The sequence below is a fragment of the Oncorhynchus nerka genome, linkage group LG24 (genome assembly GCF_034236695.1).
Source record: "Oncorhynchus nerka isolate Pitt River linkage group LG24, Oner_Uvic_2.0, whole genome shotgun sequence".
NCBI lineage: Eukaryota > Metazoa > Chordata > Actinopteri > Salmoniformes > Salmonidae > Oncorhynchus > Oncorhynchus nerka.
The window spans coordinates 76,027,832-76,045,217 of record NC_088419.1 but is presented as its reverse complement, the minus strand read 5'-3'; the positions used below and the strand labels follow the sequence as shown (position 1 = coordinate 76,045,217).

Below are 17,386 nucleotides of genomic sequence, written 5' to 3'. Positions count from 1 at the left end.
AGTGCCAACAACACCACAGAGGAGGGCAGTGCCAACAACACCACAGATGAGGGCAGTGCCAACAACACCACAGAGGAGGGCAGTGCCAACAACACCACAGATGAGGGCAGTGCCAACAACACCACAGAGGAGGGCAGTGCCAACAACACCACAGAGGAGGGCAGTGCCAACAACACCACAGAGGAGGGCAGTGCCAACAACACCACAGATGAGGGCAGTGCCAACAACACCACAGAGGAGGGCAGTGCCAACAACACCACAGAGGAGGGCAGTGCCAACAACACCACAGAGGAGGGCAGTGCCAACAACACCACAGAGGAGGGCAGTGCCAACAACACCACAGCCTGTTGCTCCTACATTCCTTTCTACCAGCCTGGACAAGAATGTGACACACCACTTCACATAATCATATTTATCCTGCTACAAAAGATTCTGGTGTAATCAAGATAGGTTTATCAATGACTTTTCCGTCCTCCCTATCTCCCCTGTCCCTCAGATGAGACTGCCTATCCTGTCCTTTCATCATCAGCTCCAGTCTAAATACCTAGACATGTCCACAGGAGAATAGGTAAAGACTGTGCTGTTACAAACAATTTTGGTCCGGGTGTCAAACATCAGGGTCATATTCATTTGTCACGAATGGAAGAAAATAGACTGGAAAAGGAGGGACAAACCAAACTTGTCCAATATGAAACACTTGTTTTTGTTTGACTTTATCTTATGCTGCAGTGTGCCCTCATCAATACAACTGAGTCAGTAAAACAACAAGGACCAAGGCACACTTCATATAAGTAATAAAAAATGCCTTATTTTAAACGAATACAGGAAAAAAATACATACAAAATATAGTTTTAGATAAATGTTTGGGGATACATGTGAAATATAAAAAACTGCCCAAATAATTATATTTAATACATTTGAAATACATTCCAGCATATATTACAGAATTACTGTGCCTTCGGAAAGTATTCAGACCCCTTGACTTTTTCCACATTTTGTTACGTTACAGTCTTATTCTAATTCTTGTTTGTTTTTTAAATTGTAAATCCTCACCACACACAATACCCTCTTTGGCCTGAATGCGAAACGTCACGTCTGGAGGAAACCTGGCACCATCCCTACAGTAAAGCATGGTGGTGGCAGCATCATGCTGTGGGGATGTTTTTCAGCGGCAGGGCCTGGTATACTAGTCAGGATCGAGGCAAAGAGGAACGGAGCAAAGTACAGAGAGATCCTTGATGAAAAAATGCTCCAAAGCACTTAGGACCAAAGACTGGGTGAAGGTTCACCTTCCAACCGGACAACGACCCTAAGCACACAGCCAAGACAACGCAGGAGTAGCTTTGGGACAAGTCTCTGAATGTCATTGAGTGGCCCAGCTACAGTGCGGACTAGAACCTGTTCGATCATCTCTCTGGAGAGACCTGAAAATAGCTGCGCAGCAACACTCCCCATCCAACCTGACAGAGCTTTAGAGGATCTGCAGAGAAGAATGGGAGAAGTTCCCAAAATACTGGTGTGCCAAGTTGTAACGTCATTCCCAAGAAGACTCGATGCTGTAATCCCTGCCAAAGGTGCTTCAACAAAGTCTGAATACTTATGTAAATATGTAAATATTATGTAAACTTACGTAAATATGATATTTCAGTTTTTTATTTTTAATACATTTGCAAAAAAAATCTAAACTTGTTTTTGCTTTGTCATTATGGGGTATTGTGTGATTAGGAAAAAAACAATTTAATATATTTTAGAATAATAAGGCTGTAATGTAACAAAATGTGGAAAAAGACAAGTGGTCCAAAGGCACTGTATATCACAATATATGTTAAATATATCAGGAAAAGTATTTCATGTATTTCAAAATACATTCTGAAAAACATAAAAAAATATATTTTCAAATGTATTAATCGATAAATTTGGTCGATATATTTTTTTATGTATTTGGAAGTGTTTAGTCAAATATATTCTAACATGCATTTAAATGTATTTGTAAGAAATATATTTTTAAATAAAAATGTAGGGCAAATATACAAAATTGGCCAAATCATACTGTAATGAAATGCTGACAGTCTTAATGTATCATACAATGAAAATTGCAGAGTGAGACACATTCATAACTAGATTGCAGAGGCTTGCCCGCTGTCCTGCCATAGATGGAGCCCCATCTGTGCAAAAGCCCACTATTTGATCCCATATGGAATCTGCTTTTCGTCAATATAGCCACACAGCACACTGAACTGAGCAAGGCTGAAACACCTGCATTTTGGAGCTGCCTTAATCAAGAAATCAAAAAAGAGACCATGTTTGTATGCGGCTGAATTAACTCATTGACAGGTGAAGTAGGTAGTTTACATACACCTTAGCCAAATATCTTTAAACTCAGTTTTTCATCATTCCTGACATTTAATCAGAGTAAAAATTCCCTGTCTTAAGTCAATTAGGATCAACACTTTATTTTAAGAATGTGAAATACACATTCCCAGTGGGTCAGAAGTTTACATACACTCAATTAATATTTGCTAGCATTGCCTTTAAATTGTTTAACTTGGGTCAAACATTTTGGGTAGCCTTCCACAAGCTTCCCACAATAAGTTGGGAGAATTTTGGCCCATTCCTCCTGGCAGAGCTGGTGTAACGGAGTCAGGTTTGTAAGGCCTTCTTGCTCGCACACGCTTTTTCAGTTCTGCCCATAAATATTCTATAGGATTGAGGTCAGAGCTTTGTGATGGCCACAACTTTGGAAGTATGCTTGGGGTTATTGTCCATTTGGAAGACCATTTGAGACCAAGCTTTAACTTCCTGACTGATGTCTTGAGATGTTGCTTCAATATATCCACATAATTCTCCTCCCTCATGATTCTATCTATATTGTGAAGTGCACCAGTCCATCCTGCAGCAAATGCATGCTGCCACCCCCATGCTTCACAGTTGGGATGGTGTTCTTTGGCTTGCAAGCCTCCCCCTTTTTCCTCCAAACATAACGATGGTCATCACGGCCAAACAGTTCTATTTTTGTTTCATCAGACCAGAGGACATTTCTCCAAAAAGTATGATCTTTGTCCCCATGTGCCGTTCGCAAACTGTAGTCTGGCTTTTTTATGGCAGTTTTGGAGCAGTGGCCTCTTCGCTGCTGAGCGGCCTTTCAGGTTATATCAATATAGGACTCATTTTACTGTGGATACAGATGCTTTTGCACCCGTTTCCTCCACCATCTTCACAAGGTTCTTTGCTGTTGTTCTGGGACTGGGGCAGCAGGGTAGCCTAGTGGTTAGATCGTTGGACTAGTATCCGGAAAGTTGCAAGTTCAAATCCCCGAGCTGACAAGGTACAAATCTGTCATTTTGTCATTTTTCAAATTTGCACTTGTCGCACCAAAGTATGTTCATCTCTAGGAGACAGAACGCTTCTCCTTCCTGAGCAGTATGATGGCTGCATGGTCCCATGGTGTTTATACTTGTGTACTATTGTTTGTACAGATGAACATGGTACCTTCAGGCATTTGGAAATTGCTCCCAAGGATGAACCAGACTTGTGGAGGTCTATAATTTTTCCCTGAGGTCTTGGCTGATTTCTTTAGATTTTCCCATGATGTCAAGCAAAGACGCACTGAGTTTGAAGGTAGGCCTTGAAATACATCCACAGGTATCCATGTGGTCATCCTGTCTGGGTTGGCGCCCCCCCTTGGGTTGTGCCGTGGCGGAGATCTTTGTGGGCTATACTCAGCCTTGTCTCAGGATGGTAAGTTGGTGGTTGAAGATATCCCTCTAGTGGTGTGGGGGCTGTGCTTTGGCAAAATGGGTGGGGTTATATCCTTCCTGTTTGGCCCTGTCAGGGGGTGTCCTCGGATGGGGCCACAGTGTCTCCTGACCCCTCCTGTCTCAGCCTCCAGTATTTATGCTGCAGTAGTTTATGTGTCGGGGGGCTAGGGTCAGTTTGTTATATCTGGAGTACTTCTCCTGTCCTATTCGGTGTCCTGTGTGAATCTAAGTGTGCATTCTCTAATTCTCTCCTTCTCTCTTTTTTTCTCTCTCTCGGAGGACCTGAGCCCTAGGACCATGCCCCAGGACTACCTGACATGATGACTCCTTGCTGTCCCCAGTCCACCTGGCCATGCTGCTGCTCCAGTTTAAACTGTTCTGCCTTATTATTATTCGACCATGCTGGTCATTTATGAACATTTGAACATCTTGGCCATGTTCTGTTATAATCTCCACCCGGCACAGCCAGAAGAGGACTGGCCACCCCACATAGCCTGGTTCCTCTCTAGGTTTCTTCCTAGGTTTTGGCCTTTCTAGGGAGTTTTTCCTAGCCACCGTGCTTCTACACCTGCATTGCTTGCTGTTTGGGGTTTTAGGCTGGGTTTCTGTACAGCACTTTGAGATATCAGCTGATGTACGAAGGGCTATATAAATACATTTGATTTGATTTGATTTTGATCCACAGGTGCCTATCAGAAGCTTCTAAAGCCATGACATCATTTTCTGGAATTTTCCAAGCTGTTTAAAGGCACAGTCAACTTAGTGTATGTGAACTTCTGACCCACTGGAATTGTGATACAGTGAGTGAAATAATCTGTCTGTAAACAATTGTTGGAAAATTACATGTGTCATGCACAATGTAGATCTCCTAACTGACTTGCCAAAACTATAGTTTGTGGTGGTTGAAAAATTAGTTTTAATGACTCCAACCTAAACGTCCGACTTCAACTGTATATCATTTTTTACATTGTTTTCAAATTGATATGTGACATGTATTAATGCCAAAATATCTTCACTATTATACTACAATGTAGAAAATGAGTAGGTGTGTCAACTTTTGACTGGTACTGCACATTTTTGTTGTCTGTTTTACATCCTATCAAAACTATGAAATAACACATATTGGAAAATGTAGTAACCTGATAAAAGTTCATTTGTGGAATTTCTTTCCTTCTTAATGTGATTAAGCCAATCAGTTGTGTTGTGACAAGGTAGGGTTGTATACAGAAGATAGCTATAAGGTCATAAGGCGAGACCCATATGCAGACGGTTGAGCTCCGATATTTATTATAACACAAGGGGTAGGCAAAAGGCAGGTCGGGTACAGCCGAGAGTTCATAAACCAGGTCAGGGTCCAAACAGTACAGGGCGGTAGACAGTCTCGAGGTCAGGACAGGCAAGGGTCAAAACCAGGAGGACTAGGAAAAACAGAGACTGGGACAAATAGGAGCTAGAAGACTGATTGCTTTGGCAAACAAGACGAACTGGCACAGAGAGACAGAAAACACAGGGATAAATACACTGGGGATGATGAGCGACACCTGGAGTGGGTGGAGACAAATGCAAGGACAGGGGAAACAGATCAGGGCATGACAATATCCCTATTCGGTAAAAGACCAAGTCCATATTATAGCAAGAACAGCTCAAATAAGCAAAGAGAAACAACAGTCCATCATTACTTTGAGACATGAAGGTCAGTCAATCCGGGAAATTTCAACTTTTAAAGTTTCTTCAAGTGCAGTCACAGAAACTGGCTCTCATGAGGACCGCCACAGGAAAGGAAGACCCAGAGTTACCTTTGCTGTAGAGTATAAGTTCATTAGAGTTAACTGCACCTCAGATTGCAGCCCAAACAAACGCTTCACAGAGTTCAAGTAACAGACACATCTCAATATCAACTGTTCAGAGGAGACTGCGTGAATCAGGCCTTTGTGGTCGAATTGCTGCAAAGAAACCACTATTAAAGGACACCAATAAAATGAAGAGACTTGCTTGGACCAAGAAACACAAGCAATGCACATTAGACCGATGGAAGCATGGAGGAAGAGGTATGATGGTGCTTTGCTGGTGACACTGTCTGTGATTTCCTTCGAATTCAAGGCACACTTAACCGACATGGCTACCACAGCATTCTGTAACGATACGCCATTTCATCTGGTTTGCACTTAGTGGGACTATAATTTGTTTGTCAATTGGATAATGACCTACCTCCACAATCACTCGACCTCAACCCAATTGAGAAGGTTTGGGATGAGTTGGACTGCAGAGTGAAGGAAAAGCAGCCAACTAGTGCTCAGCATATGTGGGAACACCTTCAAGACTGTTGGAAAATAATTCCAGGTGAAGCTGGTTGAGAGAATGCCCAGAGTGTGCAAAGCTGTCATCTAGGCAATGGGTTGAAGAATTTTTGAAGAATCTAAAAAAAAAAAGAGATATTTTGATTTGTTAAACACTTTTTTGGTTACTACATGTTTCCATATGTGTTATTTCATAGTTTTGATGTCTTTCATCAAGAGGCACATGCACATCCTTCTACAGCAGAGTGCATCATTTAAAGAGGTCACCATGGAGATGACTCTGGCCCAGCTTGGCTCTCCAATCAATCAATTCAAACAGGGACAATGACCTGTGTGCCCAACAGGAGAGGATGGCCACATCACTAAAGGGAGTGAAAGAGAGGGCCTCCACCATCTTCACCCTGCTCCAGAGGAGAGTTTTCCACCCTGCCACCATCCAGGGGGTAAATGCCAGCCTCTCTCGGGGCTGTGTGCTATGGCCCAAAGTACACCTGGCCCACCATCCCAGCCTCAGCCTGGACTGCCTTTACGACAATGTACACCTATACAAAGAGACAGTCCCAACCTTCGCCAGGACGTTAAAGGATGTTCTGGGTGGCCAGACCACCTCACCCCACAGGAGCAGCAGACCAGCCACCAACTCCCTGAGACAAATCAGATACCTGCATCCGGTGGTGCCTCACAGAGACTGGAGAACAGCCAGCAACACTGTCCCCCATAACACCCTCCACCTCTTCTCTCGCAGGAACTGTATGCAGATACATGGAGCAGTGTGCCCAAGCCATAAGCAGTCAAAGAGACCCCATGCAGAGTTTGGAACATCGCCGGCCACACCACCCTCTTCAATTCCTCCAATAACCTCCCTCCCATGCTACCAAACCAGGCCCGCCTCAGCACAGCTCTACCAGACCAGGCCCATCACAGCACAGCTCAACCAGGCCCGGCCCATCACAGCACAGCTCAACCAGACCCGGCCCATCACAGCATAGCACAACCAGACCCATCACAGCATAGCACAACCAGACCCGGCCCATCACAGCACACCACAACCAGAGCTGGCCCATCACAGCATAGCACGACCAGAGCTGGCCCATCACAGCTTAGCACAACCAGACCCGGCCCATCACAGCATAGCACAACCAGACCCGGCCCATCACAGCACAGCACAACCAGAGCTGGCCCATCACAGCATAGCACAACCAGACCCGGCCCATCACAGCACAGCACAGCACAACCAGACTCTGCCCATCACAGCACAGCTCTACCAGACTTGGCCCATCACAGCACAGCTCTACCAGACCAGGCTCAGCCCAGCTCTACACAGCACCGACCACTACCCTAGGGCCTGGCAGAACACTGTTGAGGGTAGGGCACCACATGATGCCACCCTCCTTAATTCCTCACAACCTCCCTCCTAGGCTAGTTTTGGTTACCCTCCATACTCCCATCCCCGGGACAGGCCGTACACTCCTGCCCCCCATGGCAGCCCCAACCGTGCAACAGGAGCCACACCAAGGCTGTGCATACTCAGAATGGCGCATTGGCAGCCACTCCGATCCCCTGCAGCAACTCCACTCCTTTGGCGGGAGCTTCATCAGGGTGGACTGAGCTCTGCCAACACTGCTCTCCCAGTTCCAACACCAGCCCCTGCATTCAGCGACTGGAGGGAGGTCTGTCAAATGCTCAGTCTGCTCTGCTCTCATGTTGTTGGCCAGAGACCTTGGCAAAGTCTCAGCTGACTCAACAAACAGCTGCAGATGATCCTGTGCCTGTTAGCTCTTATGGGAATGATCTGATTTGAAATCTCTAGCCTCTAAACCTAACCCACAATTGACATTTGGGTACAGGAAACATGGTTCAATGGTTAAGTATCTGATAAAGACATTGAAGTAAATTATTATAGTGTAGATGTGACAGATTACAGAAAGGGGGAGAAGTGGTCATATATGTCAAATCTAATTTCATGGAGTCCCAATCTTTAAATATTTTTGTTCCCAAGACATTTGAGCTCCTGGTTGTAGATGTGTCCATAAACCAGAATACATGTGTATTTGTTGCTGGGATTTACCGCCCCCTGCTGCCATTGTGGATGCTACTGGTGCCAAATCCAAGTATTTTAACACCCCCTGCTGCCATTGTGGATGCTACTGGTGCCAAATCCAAGTATTTTAACACCCCCTGCTGCCATTGTGGATGCTACTGGTGCCAAATCCAAGTATTTTAACACCTTTCTTTAATCCACGGAGTTGGTCATTTTAGGGGATTTGAATCTGGATTGGCTGTTCTCGGCCTCAGAACAATTTAAGGAGACACTGATTTGAAGTGGATTTAACAAGTGTTTTTTACACTCAGTGTATATAATATATTTTATTATCATTTGTATTTAAAAATACACCTCCCCCAAAACACCCCACCCTGGTGGACACACAAAAGCTAACAAACAAGAAATAACCCTAACAAACTACAAAAGGACAATAAACAGGTATATATAAACACACACACAAAAAAACAATAAATACAACTCAACAAACAAAACAACTACTAGAATTTGGCTGGTGTTCAGGAGCGTCTTTCCTTTGTCTATGAAATCAGACCATCCCTCTTGACATGTTATGTGGTCCCACTTATTAGTCAAATCTTGAGACCTCACACTTCATTTTGCAATCAAACCTTCTCGTGTATAATAGTGTTTGAATAATAGTGTTATTTTGAAAGCATCCAATACTAACATATTTGTTTTCTGAGATTTAAAATGAAAACCTTCCCCAGCCGAATTAAGAGATTGTATATCGTTTTGCAAATGGAAAATATTTCCATAAAAAATAGGATTAGAACTAGAACGGCAGCGAAACTCGAAATGCATCATTATGGATAAATAGAGTCTATTATAATCAGCAATGATCTGCCTGTTCTCTGTCCGAACTGAGCAGGATATCAGCAGTGAGGGGATGTTGATGGAGACACCAGAAACATCCTCAGAATCAGGGGCATCACCTTTATAAACAGGGAAATGCAGGGCCACATGTGTTGTTTGGTGTAAATTAAACAGATATTTCTAAACTACCAGTGAGTGAAGCTGGATGTCTCCCTCCCTCCCTCATTCTCCCTCCCTCATTCTCCCTCCCTCCCTCCCTCCCTCATCCTCTTTCCTCTCTCTCCCTCATTCTCTCTCCTCTCTCTCTTCTTATTAGGACGTATTGGTCCCGGTGTCTGTGTCCTTGCTGTACCAACCAGTGCCGACCCATCTCCTCTCCCTCCTGGCCTGCATGGTGTCATAGAGACAGGGTCATGGCCGCCTTCAAGGGGATCTTGACGCAGGAGTTCTGGCGTTGCATGGGGGCAGAGTTCCTAGCCATGATAATCTTTGTCCCACCCTGACCTAGTCCTCCTGACCTAGCACCCACCCTGACCTAGTCCTCCTGACCTAGCACCCAGCCTGACCTAGTCCTCCTGACCTAGCACCCAGCCTGACCTAGTCCTCCTGACCTAGCACCCAGCCTGACCTAGTCCTCCTGACCTAGTCCTCCTGACCTAGCACCCAGCCTGACCTAGTCCTCCTGACATAGCACCCAGCCTGACCTAGTCCTCCTGACCTAGCACCCACCCTGACCTAGTCCTCCTGACCTAGCACCCACCCTGACCTAGTCCTCCTGACCTAGCACCCACCCTGACCTAGTCCTCCTGACCTAGCACCCACCCTGACCTAGTCCTCCTGACCTAGCACCCAGCCTGACCTAGTCCTCCTGACCTAGCACCCACCCTGACCTAGTCCTCCTGACCTAGCACCCACCCTGACCTAGTCCTCCTGACCTAGCACCCACCCTGACCTAGTCCTCCTGACCTAGCACCCACCCTGACCTAGTCCTCATCTCCCTCTGCTTCGGAATCAGCATTGCCACCCTGGTCAAGTGTTTTGGACACATGAGTGGAGGTCATATTAACCCTGCGGTGACCGCAGCCATGGTGGTGACCCAGGGACCAAGGCAGTGTTTTACCTCCTGGCACAGTGTCTGGGAACAGTGGTGGGTGCAGCTGTGCTCTACGGGGTTACTCCAGATGTTGTCAGGGTCGACATGGGCGTCACATCAGTAAGAAGGAAGGGAGACAGAGTCTGAACTTTAACCCTGATTAGTTGTCATGTTAGCTGTCATCATCACTGAAGAGGAACTCAAAGTTGAAGTTGTTATGGGTAGTCATTGTCCGAGTCTAAAATGGCACACTATTCCCTACATAGTGAACTATTTTTAATCAGAGCTCTATGGGCCCTGGTCAAAAGTTGGCCCAGGATAAAACCAGTATCACGATACATGTTAGTATCGTGGCAAGGAAACAAAACAAAAACACAAAGCAGATTTAATTTCTGTAGGAAAACAGCCCTAATGTTGGAAACAAACATCATTATGTTGTCATCCAGAGTCACATGTATTTATTTTCCCAGCTATAGCATACTATATTTTACATACAGCAGGTTTTTAAAGGACCAGAGTTTTTTCATTTAGTCAAAAGTAGTGCACTACATAGGGAAAGGGGTGGCATTTGGGATTTAGCCCTTGTCCTCAAGTCTACTGCACGTGCCTTACATCCTGTCTTGTTTGCTAACCAAGGTCATGTGACTCTCCCCAGGTGAACACCAGTATCTCTGTGGGCCATCACCTTCACCATGTTAGCCACCTGTGACCCCAAATGCAGAGACCTGAAGGGCTCAGCTGCCCTGGCAATCGGCTTCTCTGTCTGCATCGGACACCTGTTCGATGTGAGTAGTACCTCAGATAGCCAACAGAGTTTGCCACTCTTCATCAGTCAACAAACCCCAACCCTAGCACTAACTCTAGCCCCTAAACCTAAACCTAGCACTAACTCTAGCCCCTAAACCTAACCCTAGCACTAACTCTAGCCCCTAAACCTAAACCTAGCACTAACTCTAGCCCCTAAACCTAAACCTAGCACTAACTCTAGCCCCTAAACCTAACCCTAGCACTAACTCTAGCCCCTAAACCTAACCCTAAACCTAACCCTAGCTGTAGGTATCACTACACTACCCTAAGCCCTCTGGTTGGAAGGTCCCAATTAGTATATGTGTGTAATATCTCTCCTCTGTTTAGCTTCCTTACACTGGTGCCAGTGTGAATCTTGCTCGATCATTCGGACCTGCCATGGTCACCTGGAGCTGGGAGAACCACTGGGTAAGAGTGAACAAATGAAACACAACACACAGAACCACATACAACCATATACAACCATACACAACCACATGAAATCATCAGTCAACTTCTACACCTGCATTGCTTCTACACCTGCATTGCTTGCTGTTTGGGGTTTTAGGCTGGGTTTCTGTACAGCACTTTGAGATATCAGCTGATGTACGAAGGGCTATATAAATAAATTTGATTTGATTTGATGAAATTCCTCAAACCCAACCAGCATACAACCACAACCACAAAAACATTGACGCAATGCACAACCACACAAAAGCTGTATAAACTGCACACATTACCCTATGTGTTTACACACACAAAGAGAGAGCTCAAGCAGATCTTTTAGTGGTTTCATGCATTGTGTGAATACAACTGTATGGTAAATAATGTATTGTATTATTTTGGAGTCACAGTAAAAGTGGCACAATACATGATTTACCATACATTTCTATTGGGAACAAAATCATCTGAAACACAACCAAAACAAACAGCAAAACAAACAGCAAATGCATCTAACAAGTTTGTAGAGTCACAAGCTTGGAATATGGGACAAAATACTCCAATTTATAGAAGTCAATTTTCCCTAATACTTTTGGCCCCCTAAAATGAGGGGACTATGTACAAAAAGTGCTGTAATTTCTAAACGGTTTACCCAAAATACCCTCAAATTAAAGCTGACAGTCTGCACTTTTAGCTCATAGTCATTGTATCATTTCAAATCCAAAGTGCTGGAATACCGAGTGTCACTGACCCAATACTTTTGGAGCTCACTGTAGAAACCGACAGACCTACGACTCACAGCACCAGTCCTTCTTTCAGTGCACATGGTGAAGTATCTACCCTCTCTGCTGAGTGCGTCTCTCTTTATCTTTGTATTCTTATTGGCCTGAACGGTTCTCCACTAGATAACATTTATTGATATTGAGTCACTAACTTCATATGTAATATGTGTATAATAAGACAGGGATGTGACAGAGTGGCTTGGAGAGATGTATTCTACTTTCATACTACTGTGTTTATTTCAACTGTTTTAACTGTTTCCCTTCCTTTAGATGACTGCTATTGTCCTCCCCTCCTATCCTTCTCTCACAAACATATTTAATCACACACACACTGATCTTCCTCTGTTTTAAGTGAATACTATAATTGATCAAATGATTGTTTAAAGAGCACATAATGATTATTGCTCAGCCAGAAGGATTAATCAGTTCCGTGCTGTTTTTATACAGTTAATATTGTTGTAATGGATAAGACCTCATGTTGGACAGATCTCTTGAATTTTATATCAGTTGTCTTTCCACTGAGCTGTGCTGCAGTATACTGAGGTACCTCATCACTAATAAAGTGAACTGGCCAATGGATTGGTTGGTTTGTTGATTGATTGATTGGTTTAGCAACATGATTCATAATCTAGAGTATGCTTTCCCTAACCCACCACTATCGGATACAGTGTTTTCCAAAACAAATCCCCTGCGTTTGAGGCTCCTAAGTGGAACTGAAGTTTGAGCAATGTTAAGGTGTACCTACCACTTTCTAACAGCAGAGGGGACCAAAGACCTCAGGAAAGGCTTGACAGGCTTTCAAGTTTTTAGGAAAGCACAAGCATGTGCATGCAATGTGCATGCATGAGTGTTTTCTGTGTGTTTGTGAGCACACGTGTTGTGCGTGCATTTATTTGAGTGTACGGTAGGCCAGTCCCAGGACCGTGCTTTGTAAACTGTTGGTACAGTGGAGTCCCTCTCTCCTCAAAGAGCTCTGTGTTCTATCCTGTGGCTATCTATTACAATTTTAAGCATAATTGCTCCATTTAAATTAACTGGAGGGAGAAAAAACACAATTCTTCTCATTTAAATTAATTGACCAGTATAGCAAGACACAGACATACTGTAGTTGTCCACAAATATCACAAGGACATTTTTATTTATTTTTATTTCACCTTTATTTAACCAGGTAGGCTAGTTGAGAACAAGTTCTCATTTGCAACTGCGACCTGGCCAAGATAAAGCATAGCAGTGTGAACAGACAACACAGAGTTACACATGGAGTAAACAATTAACAAGTCAATAACATAGTAGAAAAAAAAGAGAGTCTATATACATTGTGTGCAAAAGGCATGAGGAGGTAGGCGAATAATTACAATTTTGCAGATTAACACTGGAGTGATAAATGATCAGATGGTCATGTACAGGTAGAGATATTGGTATGCAAAAGAGCAGAAAAGTAAATAAATAAAAACAGGATGGGGATGAGGTAGGTAAAATTGGGTGGGCTATTTACCGATAGACTATGTACAGCTGCAGCGATCGGTTAGCTGCTCAGATAGCAGATGTTTGAAGTTGGTGAGGGAGATAAAAAGTCTCCAACTTCAGTGATTTTTGCAATTCGTTCCAGTCACAGGCAGCAGAGAACTGGAAGAAAAGGCGGCCAAAGGAGGTGTTGGCTTTAGGGATGATCAGTGAGATACACCTGCTGGAGCGCGTGCTACGGGTGGGTGTTGCCATCGTGACCAGTGAACTGAGATAAGGTGGAGCTTTACCTAGCATGGACTTGTAGATGACCTGGAGCCAGTGGGTCTGGCGACGAATATGTAGCGAGGGCCAGCCGACTAGAGCATACAGGTCGCAGTGGTGGGTGGTATAAGGTGATTTGGTAACAAAACGGATGGCACTGTGATAAACTGCATCCAGTTTGCTGAGTAGAGTGTTGGAAGCTATTTTGTAGATGACATCGCCGAAGTCGAGGATCGGTAGGATAGTCAGTTTTACTAGGGTAAGTTTGGTGGCGTGAGTGAAGGAGGCTTTGTTGCGGAATAGAAAGCCGACTCTAGATTTTATTTTAGATTGGAGATGTTTGATATGAGTCTGGAAGGAGAGTTTACAATCTAGCCAGACACCTAGGTACTTATAGATGTCCACATATTCTAGGTCGGAACCATCCAGGGTGGTGATGCTAGTCGGGCGTGCGGGTGCAGGCAGCGAACGGTTCAAAAGCATGCATTTGGTTTTACTAGCGTTTAAGAGCAGTTGGAGGCCACAGAAGGAGTCTTGTATGGCATTGAAGCTCGTTTGGAGGTTAGATAGCACAGTGTCCAAGGATGGGCCGGAAGTATACAGAATGGTGTCGTCTGCGTAGAGGTGGATCAGGGAATCGCCCGCAGCAAGAGCAACATCATTGATATATACAGAGAAAAGAGTCGGCCCGAGAATTGAACCCTGTGGCACCCCCATAGAGACTGCCAGAGGACCGGACAGCATGCCCCCCTGATTTGACACATTGAACTCTGTCTGCAAAGTAGTTGGTGAACCAGGCAAGGCAGTCATCAGAAAAACCGAGGCTACTCAGTCTGCCGATAAGAATATGTTGATTGACAGAGTCGAAAGCCTTGGCAAGGTCGATGAAGACGGCTGCACACTGTACTGTCTTTTATCGATGGCGGTTATGATATCATTTAGTACCTTGAGCGTGGCTGAGGTGCACCCGTGACCGGCTCGGAAACCAGATTGCACAGTGGAGAAGGTACGGTGGGATTCGAGATGGTCAGTGACCTGTTTGTTGACTTGGCTTTCGAAGACCTTAGATAGGCAGGGCAGGATGGATATAGGTCTGTAACAGTTTGGGTTGAAGAGGGGGATGACTGAGGCATCTTTCCAATCTTTGGGGGATCTCAGACGATATGGAAGAGAGGTTGAACAGGCTGGTAATAGGGGTTGCGACAATGGCGGCGGATAGTTTCAGATATAGAGGCTCCAGTTTGTCAAGCCCAGCTGATTTGTACGGGTCCAGGTTTTGCAGCTCTTTCAGAACATCTGCTATCTGGATTTGGGTAAAGGAGAACCTGGAGAGGCTTGGGCGAGTAGCTGCGGGGGGGGTGGAGCTGTTGGCCGAGGTTGGAGTAGCCAGGAGGAAGGCATGGCCAGCCGTTGAGAAATGCTTGTTGAAGTTTTCGATAATCATGGATTTATCGGTGGTGACCGTGTTACCTAGCCTCAGTGCAGTGGGCAGCTGGGAGGAGGTGCTCTTGTTCTCCATGGACTTCACAGTGTCCCATAACTTTTTGGAGTTAGAGCTACAGGATGCAAATTTCTGCCTGAAGAAGCTGGCCTTTGCTTTCCTGACTGGCTGTGTGTATTGGTTCCTGACTTCCCTGAACAGTTGCATATATTCAATCAATCCCTATACCAGTCTGCTGTTCCCACATGCTTCAAGAGGGCCACCATTGTTCCTGTTCCCAAGAAAGCTAATGTAACTGAGCTAAACGACTACCGCCCCGTAGCACTCACTTCCGTCATCATGAAGTGCTTTGAGAGACTAGTCAAGGACCATATCACCTCCACCCTACCTGACACCCTAGACCCACTCCAATTTGCTTACCGCCCAAATAGGTCCACAGACGATGCAATCTCAACCACACTGCACACTGCCCTAACCCACCTGGACAAGAGGAATACCTATGTGAGAATGCTGTTCATCGACTACAGCTCGGCATTCAACACCATAGTACCCTCCAAGCTCGTCATCAAGCTCGAGACCCTGGGTCTCGACCCCGCCCTGTGCAACTGGGTACTGGACTTCCTGACGGGCCGCCCCCAGGTGGTGAGGGTAGGCAACAACATCTCCTCCCCGCTGATCCTCAACACGGGGCCCCACAAGGGTGCGTTCTGAGCCCTCTCCTGTACTCCCTGTTCACCCACGACTGCGTGGCCACGCACGCCTCCAACTCAATCATCAAGTTTGCGGACGACACAACAGTGGTAGGCTTGATTACCAACAACGACGAGACGGCCTACAGGGAGGAGGTGAGGGCCCTCGGAGTGTGGTGTCAGGAAAATAACCTCACACTCAACGTCAACAAAACTAAGGAGATGATTGTGGACTTCAGGAAACAGCAGAGGGAACACCCCCTATCCACATCGATGGAACAGTAGTGGAGAGGGTAGCAAGTTTTAAGTTCCTCGGCATACACATCACAGACAAACTGAATTGGTCCACTCACACTGACAGCGTCGTGAAGAAGGCGCAGCAGCGCCTCTTCAACCTCAGGAGGCTGAAGAAATTCGGCTTGTCACCAAAAGCACTCACAAACTTCTACAGATGCACAATCGAGAGCATCCTGGCGGGCTGTATCACCGCCTGGTACGGCAACTGCTCCGCCTCAACCGTAAGGCTCTCCAGAGGGTAGTGAGGTCTGCACAACGCATCACCGGGGGCAAACTACCTGCCCTCCAGGACACCTACACCACCCGATGTTACAGGAAGGCCATAAAGATCATCAAGGACATCAACCACCCGAACCACTGCCTGTTCACCCCGCTATCATCCAGAAGGCGAGGTCAGTACAGGTGCATCAAAGCTGGGACTGAGAGACTGAAAAACAGCTTCTATCTCAAGGCTATCAGACTGTTAAACAGCCACCATTGAGTGGCTGCTGCCAACACACTGTCATTGACACTGACCCAACTCCAGCCACTTTAATAATGGGAATTGATGGGAAATGATGTAAATATATCACTAGCCACTTTAAACAATGCTACCTTATATAATGTTACTTACCCTACATTATTCATCTCATATGCATACGTATATACTGTACTCTACATCATCGACTGCATCCTTATGTAATACATGTATCACTAGCCACTTTAACTATGCCACTTTGTTTACTTTGTCTACATACTCATCTCATATGTATATACTGTACTCGATACCATCTACTGTATGCTGCTCTGTACCATCACTCACTCATATATCCTTATGTACATATTCTTTATCCCCTTACACTGTGTATAAGACAGTAGTTTTAGAATTGTTAGTTAGATTACTTGTTGGTTATCACTGCATTGTCGGAACTAGAAGCACAAGCATTTCGCTACACTTGCATTAACATCTGCTAACCATGTGTATGTGACAAATAAAATTTGATTTGATTTGATTTGATTTGGACTATTCGATGCTATTGCAGTCCGTAGAAACATGGACATAGAAAGTGCTAGCTATGTCAATACCTTGTTCTGTTGCTGGACATTCTGGCAATGAGGGAGATGTTTAGCCTCAGAATGTGAAGGACATCACACAGCCTCATTGTACTGTGAATGGGAGGATTCAGATGACAAGCCTGAATGAGAATAAAACAGGGCAG

The 17,386-nt window shown here is 45.1% G+C and overlaps 1 pseudogene; it reads left to right on the top strand.

Annotated features, from left to right (window-relative positions):
• The first annotated feature begins 9,250 nt into the window (after positions 1-9,250).
• LOC115124296 (aquaporin-4-like) overlaps positions 9,251-17,386 on the top strand; it is a 35,912-nt pseudogene continuing 27,776 nt past the window's right edge.